Here is an 8,353-nt window from a genome sequence, read left to right as displayed (position 1 = left end):
AGCCTTGACCACCTGGGCTCAATTGATCATCCCACCTCAGCCTCCTGAGTAGCTAGGACTACAGGTGTGTGTTACCATGCCTGGCTAATTGTTTGATTTTTAGTAAAGACAAGGTCTCACTGTTACCCAGTGCTCCTGAGCTCAAGCGATCCTCCCACCTCAGCCTCCCAAAGTGCTGGGATTACAGGTGTGAGCCGCTGAGCCCGGCCCCTGATGACTTCACAACCAGCTGTTGTGATGAGGGAGGGCCTGCCTGTTACGGGGAGAAGTTAATCCAGAGGAAAGAACAATTGAGAGATGGAGATAGTAGGTCTCGATGATGTCATTTGAACCTGCAGATCCAGCTATGCCTGAAGCCTGATCATTCCTTAGAAAGTTTTAATATGTGGCTCCCACACTGCAGCACCACCACCTGGCCCTGCCAGCTTCCCAAACCTTGGCCAACCTCAAGCACACCTTCATCGCCATCAAGTTGGATGGCGTGCAGCTTGGCCTAGTGGGCGAGATCATCAAGCTCTTCAAGCAGAAGGGGTCCCGCCTCGTGGCCATGAAGGTCCTCCGGGCCTCCGAGGAACACCTGAAGCAGCATTACATTGACCTGAAAGACCGCCCATTCTTCCCTGGGCTGGTGAAGTACATGAACTCAGGGCCGGTCGTGGCCACGGTCTGGGAGGGGCTGAATGTGGTGAAGACAGGCCGAGTGATGCTTGGGGAGACCAATCCAGCAGATTCTAAGAGAGGCACCATTCGCGGGGACTTCTGCATTCAGGTTGGCAGGAACAGCATTCATGACAGTGACTCAGTAAAAAGTGCTGAAAAAGAAATCAGCTTATGGTTTAAGCCTGAAGAACTGGTTGACTACAAGTCTTGTGCTCATGGCTGGGTCTATGAATAAGAGGGGACACAGCAGCAGTCTCCTTCAGTCTGGCTTGGTGTGTCCCTGGACACAGCCCTTCATTCCACTGACTTAGAAGCAACAGGACTGATCATTTTTTTGTAGAGCATATTTGCCAGTAACGCCTTTGGAAGCTGGAAAAAAAAAGTTTTGATATGTGAATTGGTTTGAATTGTGTCAACTGCAATGTAGAGTCTTCGTTGATTTGGAAATTTAATTCATTAGGCCCTTCCTAGGGACAGAGCCTTGTGCTGGAGGCTACAGGGATTTCTAGTTGTATGACTGAGAACCACATCCAGCTATGCCTGAAGCCTGATCATTCCTTAGAAAGTTTTGATATGTAAGCCGGGCGCAGTGCCTCATGCCTGTAATCCCAGCACTTTGGGAGGCTGAGGCAGGCGGATCAGTTGCAGTTGGGAGTTCGAGACCAGCCTGGCCAATATGGTGAAATCCCATCTCTACTAAAAATAGAAAAATTAGGTGGGTCTGGTGGTGCGCACCCGTAGTCCCAGCTACTTAGGAAGCTAAGGTGGGAGAATTGCTTGAGGTTGCAGTGAGCTGAGATTGCACTACTCTACTCCAGCCTGGACAAGAGAGTGAGACTCTGTCTCAAAAAAATAAAAAGTGAAAAAGAAAGTTTTGATATGTGAATTGGTTTGAATTGTGTAAATTGCAGTGTAGAGTCTTTGTTGATCTGGAAATTAATTCATTAAGCCCTTGCTAGGGATAGGGCCTTGTGCTGGATACTATAACGATTTCCAGTTGTGTGAACGAGAACCAGATTTGGGTCTCACAAGCAAACAGGAGAGTGAAGGCCTCCACAGAATTAACTCTAGTTCAAGTAGGATGTGGGAGTGTCATGAAGAGATGAGGGCAGCAGGAAGGGCCACAGGGCTTCAGAGGGCATGCAATGAGGCTGTCACCTGGAAAGTGATATCCAGCTGGTGGCCCCTGATGCAGCTTCTCCCAGCAGCCCATTTAGACCACTACAGAGAGGTGGAAAGTGGAGAAAACTTACCACTCAGAATGGATGGCAAGAATCTCTGCTATTTCTAAGACAGAGGAATTGGATTGAGAAAAATATATGGAGAATTTACCTCTTGAATCAGAGGATGCCTGATAAAGAAAATACTTTGAACCTCCCCCAACTACTTGTCTCTGACTCATAGATGATTATGATAACTGATATATTTGGTTTTACTTCTGTTGGCATGTTTAATGCTTTAAAAAATATTTCAATGTTGCTTCTGATGTTTTCTGTCCCTTTAAATATTTTATAGTCTCCTTTTTTTTTTTTTTTTTTTTTTTTGAGACAGGAACTCTATCACTCAGACTAGAGTGCTGTGCTAAGATCATCATGGCTCACTGCAGCTGTGACCTCCTGGTCTCAAGCAATCTTCTCACTTCAGCCTCCTGAGTAGCCAGGACTACAGGCCCACATCACCACACTCAACTAATTAAAAATAAGTTTTGGGTTTTTTTTTTTTTTTAGATATGGAGTCTTCCTATGTTGCCCAGGCTGGTTTCGAACTCCTAGGCTCAAGCTATCCTCCCAGCTTGGCCTCCAAAAGTGTTGGGATTACAGGCTACCGCACCCAGCCCTCCTCAGTTTTGTTTGTTTTTTATTAGAGATGGGGTCTCACTATGTTGCCCAGGCTGGAGTGCAGTGGCTCTTCACAGGAGCAATCCCACTACTATCAGTATGGGAGTTGTGACCTGCTCTGTTTCTGACCTGGGCTGGTTCACCCCTCCTTAGGCAACCTGGTGGTCTCCCGCTTCCTGGAGGTCACTGTATTGACGTCAAACTTAGTGCAGACACCTGATTGGCATAGCACACTACAGCCCAGAACTCCTGGGCTCAAGTAATCCTCCCACCTCAGCCTCCCAAGTAGCTGGGACTACTGGCACGCACCACCATGCCAGGCTGTTTGTTTTTTTGAGACAGAGTCTCACTCTGTTGCCCAGGCTGGAGTGCAATGGTGCAATCTCTGCTCACTGCAACCTCTGCCTCCTGGGTTCAAGCAATTTGCCTGCCTCAGCCTCTCATGTAGCTGGGATTAGAGGCACTGGCCATGACGCCTAGGTAATTTTTGTGTTTTTAGTGGAGACAGGGTTTCACCCTGTTGGTGGGGCTGGTCTGGAACTCCTGTCCTGAAGTAATCTGCCTGCCTCAGCCTCCCAAAGGCCAAAGGGCTGGGATTACAGGCATGAGCTACTGCACCCAGCCCTCCTTAGTGTTACAAGGCTTTTTTTTTTTTTTCTTTTTCTTTTTTTTTGAGACGGAGTTTCGCTCTTGTTACCTAGGCTGGAGTGCAATGGCGCAATCTCGGCTCACCGCAACCTCCGCCTCCTGGGTTCAGGCTATTCTCCTGCCTCAGCCTCCTGAGTAGCTGGGATTACAGGCATGCGCCAACATGCCCAGCTAATTTTTTGTATTTTTAGTAGAGACGGGGTTTCACCATTTTGACCAGGATGGTCTCGATCTCTTGACCTCGTGATCCACCCGCCTCGGCTTCCCAAAGTGCTGGGATTACAGGCGTGAGCCACCGCGCCCGGCGGCTTTTTTTTTTTTAAGATGGAGTTTTGCTCTTATTTGTCCAGGCTGGAGTGCAATGGCGTGATCGCAGCTCACAATGACCTCTGCCTCCTAGGTTCAAGTGATTCTCCTGCCTCAGCCAGCTACCAAGTAGCTGGGATTACAGGCATGCTCCACCACACTCGGCTAATTTTTTTTTTTTTTTTTTTTTTTTTTTTTGGTAATTTTTTTAAGAGACAGGATTTCTCCATGTTGGTCAGACTGGTCTCGAACTCCTGACCTCAGGTGATCTGCCCGCCTCAGCCTCCGAAAGTGCTGGGATTATAGGTGTGAGCCACTGCGCCTGGCCAAAAGGCTTGTTTTAAACCCTAGTGGTGGTTACTTTTAAGTCTTGTGAAAGTATCCTTTCACTTGTCAGTTAGCCTCTTTCTGAAACTGCCTATCATCCCTGCAGCCGCCTTTGAGGGACTCTGTACAGATGGTTTACCATGCTTGGAGCCATATGACCATGTGATCCTGTGATAAATAATGGAACTGTCTGCTCCAGTTCTTCAATTCTCCCTGAGTCCATGCCCTTTGCTATGCCATTTGTGGTGCCTCCCACTAGAGGTAGCATGTACCTCCTACCATAAGGGTGGAATGGAATGTGGGCAGCAGTGACAATATCCCAGTTCTTAGCCTAGGCCTTCAGAGGCATTGTGTGGTGCCACTTGCCATGCTATGATATTATCATTGCCATGAGAAGAATATGCCCGAGTTATCCCACTGCTAAAATGAAGGTGTAAGATGCAAGCTAAAGGCTCACATGGGATCCCACCCTGGATTACCTGATCCCCAGCCAACTCATACCTGTGTATCAGTGAAATAAATGCTTATATTTTTATGACACTAAGACTGTCTGGCCTGGTGCGGTGGCTCATGCCTATAATCCCAGCCCTTTGGGAGGCCGAGGCAGGCAGATCATGAGGTCAGGAGTTCGAGACCAGCCTAATATGGTGAAACTCCTTCTCTACTAAAAATACAAAAATTAGCTGGGTATGGTGGTGTGTGCCTGTAGTCCCAGCTACTCAGGAGGCTGAGGCAGGAGAATCGATTGAACCTGGGAGGCGTGGAGGTTGCAGTGAGTCAAGATCACGCCACTGCACTCCAGCCTGGGTGACACAGCGAGACTCCGTCTCAAAAAAAAAAAAAAAAAAAAAAGACTTTATTGGGGGGGATGGTTTGTTGCCCAGTAATAGGTTCCTGAAACAGACCCCCTTATCCAGGCCACGGCTGGTTGAGTGAGGAACAAGCAGCTGACCCAAAGACAGACATGTAGCCAGAGGCCTATGAGGTCTCTTGAGGTGAGAACTCCATCCAACAGAGGTCCACTGACTAGATAATGACCAATCAACCAATTGTATCTTCATTATTGGGAAATTTGTCTGTGAGACAACCCGAGAGAGTCATCAGAGACTAGGGTGGCTTCAAACTGAGAGTTGTATGCAAGAAGGGAGTGAGCAAAAGCCAGAGGCAACTGAAACCATAAATGAGCAGAAGCCATGGCAGGAGAAGTGTGTAGAGAACAGTTATTCAGAAACAGTGCCAGAGGGAGGAGCACAAGGACTGGGAAGCAGAGACAGAAAATCCGAGTCCTCAGGAGGTGGCCAATGAGAGGTCACGCTGAGTCACCAGAACTGATGTTGAACTACTAGAGCAACTATCATATCCCAAATAGCGGCCCTTCTGACCGTGGACCTGAAGAGGGGATTCAGCCATTGTCTGGATGGGCAGAGAGCCAGGCCAAGAGCTAGCCACCTATTTGTCTACAAGTTGCTCATGCTGATTCTGAGAGATGGTGCCTCTTTTGAGGATGAACGAAGTGAAAAAAATAGTTGTGTGGGTGGGGTGGTCCACAGGCATTCATTACATTATTATTATTATATATTTTTTGAGACGGAGTTTTACTCTTGTTACCCAGGCTGGAGTGCAATGGCACGATCTCAGCTCACTGCAACCTCCGCCTCCTGGGTTCAAGCAATTCTCCTGCCTCAACCTCCTGAGTAGCTGGGATTACAGGCACACGCCACCATGCCCAGCTAATGTTTTGTATTTTTAGTAGAGACGGGGTTTCACCATGTTGACCAGGATGGTCTCGATCTCTTGACCTCGTGATCCACCTGCCTCAGCCTCCCAAAGTGCTGGGATTACAGGCTTGAGCCACTGCGCCCGGCTATTGTTATTATTATTTTGAGACAGAGTCTCCCTCTGTCACCCAGGCTGGAGTGCAGTGGTGCGATCTCAGCTCACTGCAATCTCTGCCTCCCAGGTTCAAGTGATTCTCCTGCCTCAACCTCCCGAGTAGCTGGAACTACAGGCATGTGCCCTCATGCCCAGCTAATTTTTTGTATTTTTAGTAGAGACAGGGTTTCACCATGTGAGCCAGGATGGTCTTGATCTCCTGACCTCGTGGTCCACCCGCCTCGGCCTCTGAAAGTACTGGGATTACAGGCATAAGCCACCATACCTGGCCTCATTACATTATTTTTATACAACTCTGGATGAATGAAATAATGTTAATAATGTTAACAAAATATTGTAGGGATTCTGAAAAATTTTCTCAAAACAAGGGAAGGGTACATCATTCTGAAGCGTACACCATAGGATTTGCAAGAGATTTTCAGGAAGATTTTTGGTGCCATCACTAGAATTCTCCTGGAAGTAGGAACAAAATACCTTAAGAAAGAAAAGGCTGACTGTGTGCGGTGGCTCACGCCTGTAATCCCAGCCCTTTGGGAGGCCAAGGCATGTGGATCACCTGAGATCAGGTGTTTGAGGCCAGCCTGGCCAACATGGCAAAACCTTCTCTGTACTAAAAATACAAAAAGTAGTCGGGCATGGTGGTGGGCACCTGTAGTCTTAGGTACTTGGGAGGCTGGGCCAGGAGAATCACTTAAACCCAGGGGGCAGAGGTTGCAGTGGGCCAAGATTGTGCCACTGTACTTCTGCCTGGTCAAATAAGAATGAAACTCTGTCTCAAAAAGAAAAGAAAAGGCTGAGATGAAAAGGCACTAGCATGTATTTGAGGGAGAGAAGGGAGAATTCTCGCAATATGCACAAAGAAAAGTCCACATCAGAAGCAGTAAAGAACAGGATTGAAATTCAGAAAAAGTAAATGAAGGATGCATAGGACAAACTTGACAAAAGTCTCAAATTCAGAGGAAAAGCGTCAAATTCAAGATTGTGCCACTGCACTCCAGTCTGGGTGATAAAACAAGACTCCATCTCAAAAAAGAAAAAAAAAATTAGAAAAAGGACCAGCAATAAAAACAATCAAAGGGATGAGAATACATGTTGGGAGAGAACAGCAACTTAGAGTAAAGAAACTGGCTGTTCCTGGCCAGGCACGGTGGCTCACGCCTGTAATTGAAGCGCTTTGGGAGGCTAAAGCGAGCAAATCACCTGAGGTCAGGAGTTCGAGACCACCCTGGCCAACATAGTGAAACCCCATCTTCATAAAAAATACAAAAATTAGGCAAGCATGGTGGCGGGCACCTGTAATCCCAGCTACTCAGGAGGCTGAGGGATGAGAATCTCTTGAACCCAGGAGGTAGAGGTTGCAGTGAGCTGAGATTGTGCTACTGCACTCCAGTCTGGGTGACAGAGCATGACTCCATCTCAAAAAAAAAAGAATTGAGAAACCGGCTGCTCCAAAGGACAAGAATAGAACTGGTGGAAGCGACACCACAGTTAAAACATCTGCACTAGGAGAAGACATCACAGCATAGATAGATCCACTAGGGTCAGTGTAAAATGCTGACTGCATTGCAGGTAAAATGTTAAAAGGCAGCAGTTCATAGTTTCGTCCTGACAAAATATTTGAATTAAAAGATACATCTGCCGGGCACGGTGGCTCAAGCCTGTAATCCCAGCACTTTGGGAGGCCGAGGCGGGTGGATCACGAGATCAAGAGATCGAGACCATCCTGGTCAACATGGTGAAACCCTGTCTCTACTAAAAATACAAAAATTAGCTGGGCATGGTGGCACGTTCCTGTAGTCCCAGCTACTCAGGAGGCTGAGGCAGGAGAATTGCCTGAACCCAGGAGGTGGAGGTTGCGGTGAGCCGAGATCACGCCATTGCACTCCAGCCTGGGTAACAAGAGTGAAACTCCGTCTCAAAAAAAAAAAAAAAAAAAAAAGATACATCTAGGCCAGGCGTCCCCAAACTATGGCCCATGGGCCGCATGCAGCCTCCTGAGGCCATTTATCTGGCCCCCTGCCGCACTTTAGGAAGGGGCACCTCTTTCACTGGTGGTCAGTGAGAGGAGCACAGTATGTGGTGGCCCTCCAATGGTCTGAGGGACAGTGAACTGGCCCCCCGTGTAAAAAGTTTGGGGACACCTGATCTAGGCAGAATTTAAAAGGCTACTTAGAGGCCGGGCACGGTGGCTCATATCTGTAATCCCAGCACTTTGGGAGGCCATGGCGGGCAGATCACCTGAGACTGGGAGTTCGAGACCTGTTGGCCAACATGGTGAAACCCCATCTCTACTAAAAATACAAAAACTAGCTGGGTGTGGTGGGTGCCTGAAATCCTAGCCACTCAGGAGGCTGAGGCAGGAGAACTGCTTGAACCTGGGAAGCGGGAGCTGCAGTGAGCCGAGCTCATGCCATTGCCCTCCAGCCTGGGGGGCAAGACCAAGACTTCGTCTCAAAAAAATAAAAAGGCTACTTCGAAAGGAACAAAAATTGGTGTGGCCAGAGTCTCCTCCGAAATACTGAATGTCAGAAGACAAAGGAGTAAGGCAGCTTTGTCAACCAAGAAAATTATGACATGTCTAAGTTGCATTTTGTGGTTAAGGGCAACAGAATTGCATTTCTGAGAAAGTTTGAATTTCGAAATAACACTGTGGCTCCTTTTTTTTTTTTTTTTTTTTTTTT

The 8,353-nt window shown here is 47.7% G+C and overlaps 1 pseudogene; it reads left to right on the top strand.

Annotated features, from left to right (window-relative positions):
• The first annotated feature begins 382 nt into the window (after window positions 1-382).
• Window positions 383-1,009, top strand: LOC101029157 (nucleoside diphosphate kinase B pseudogene; annotated as a pseudogene).
• Window positions 1,010-8,353: the final 7,344 nt, after the last annotated feature.

Source organism: Saimiri boliviensis, chromosome 17 (genome assembly GCF_048565385.1).
Source record: "Saimiri boliviensis isolate mSaiBol1 chromosome 17, mSaiBol1.pri, whole genome shotgun sequence".
In the NCBI taxonomy this organism is placed as follows: Eukaryota; Metazoa; Chordata; class Mammalia; order Primates; family Cebidae; genus Saimiri; species Saimiri boliviensis.
The sequence above is the reverse complement of the archived record's forward strand: the minus strand, read 5'-3'. Positions and strand labels throughout refer to the sequence as shown.